Source organism: Octopus bimaculoides, chromosome 9 (assembly GCF_001194135.2).
Source record: "Octopus bimaculoides isolate UCB-OBI-ISO-001 chromosome 9, ASM119413v2, whole genome shotgun sequence".
Lineage (NCBI taxonomy): Eukaryota > Metazoa > Mollusca > Cephalopoda > Octopoda > Octopodidae > Octopus > Octopus bimaculoides.
In genome coordinates this window covers 44,627,569-44,628,826 of record NC_068989.1, presented here as the reverse complement: position 1 = coordinate 44,628,826, position 1,258 = coordinate 44,627,569, and the positions used below count along the sequence as shown (strand labels likewise).

General features: G+C 39.1%; 1 protein-coding gene across 1 annotated transcript in view; it reads right to left on the bottom strand.

Annotated features, from left to right (window-relative positions):
- LOC106877489 (Golgi to ER traffic protein 4 homolog) overlaps nt 1-1,258 on the bottom strand; it is a 61,363-nt gene that overhangs the window by 20,093 nt on the left and 40,012 nt on the right. The window lies entirely within an intron of this gene.

The window sequence follows — 1,258 nt, the reverse complement described above, 5'->3', positions numbered from 1 at the left end:
TCCACACTTTACACACTAATGAAGAGTAAAAGCAACTGGCACCATTATTTTCTTCTTGTTTCATAGCAATTGGGAGTCTTCTGTGAAGTCTATGTAATTTCAGTGGTTTCCAAGGTGGGTGATACTCTCCTCTTGGGGGGCAGTAGAAAGATCCAGGGTGGGTGCTAAAGAAAAGTAGGCAATAATGGGGTGGCCAAAAGGGGGCAATGCATGGTAAAAAAAAAATAACAATAATGGGTTAATTAGGTTAAGTTTTATTTGTGAAATACTGTTTTTAAATTTGCTGCAGAAAGTGGTCTATGTTTGTGGTGGTGAGTGGGGATGGCACTAGGAGTGTGGTCTGGTTGTCAAGGGGGGGTGGAGCTTGTAAAAGGTTAGGAAGTACAGCTTTATTGTATAGCTCTGGACTCCTCAAATGGTGAATCAACACAAAAGAGTCTGAGTTTGTAAATAGATAAAAATATACATTCTATTACAAAACCAAATGTAACATCAGATATGTGGTAACAGAAAACAATATCATTGATAAAAATTAGCCCCATTCCAATCTTCTCCATCCACCCATGTAAAATACAAAGTAACCATGAATCTTCTCCACAAACAATAAGCATGTTCTTACTCCCTGCCATCCTATTTGAACCTCTAAACACCTTACTTAAATCATCCACTCCATCTCTTATCCTCCATCTCCTTCAAGGGGGGCTCATTGTAAGTTACAGGGTGACCTCATTAGTAGGGTAATAATCTCCCAGTTTACTGAACAGCTATCAACCCAGATGTGCCAACATGGTAAACTGGAAACATGAAACTGTGTGGATGAACCTTTTGTTTAGAAAAATCGTGCAATATGTCAAGGAACCTGCACATTTTCACAGCCTACAGCAAACAAATGACACTATCGGCAAGGCCATTGTTTACAATTAATAAGCAAACACAAGTTGATGTTGGAAATGCAAAGATACACACACACACACACACACACACACACACACATATATATATACATCAAAATATATATGATGATGAGCTTCAAACATATATGATGGGCTTTCAGTTTCTATCACATTCACTTAGAAGGATTTGGTCAATCCAGGAATAAAGAAGACACTTGACCAAGGTGCCACATAGTAAGACTGAACCTGAAGTCATGTGGATGGGAAACAAACTTATAACCACATGGCTATGTCTGCAATTGGGTATGTGTGTGTGTGTGTGTGTGTGTGTGTGTGTGTGTGTGTGTGTGTGTGTGTGTGTGTGT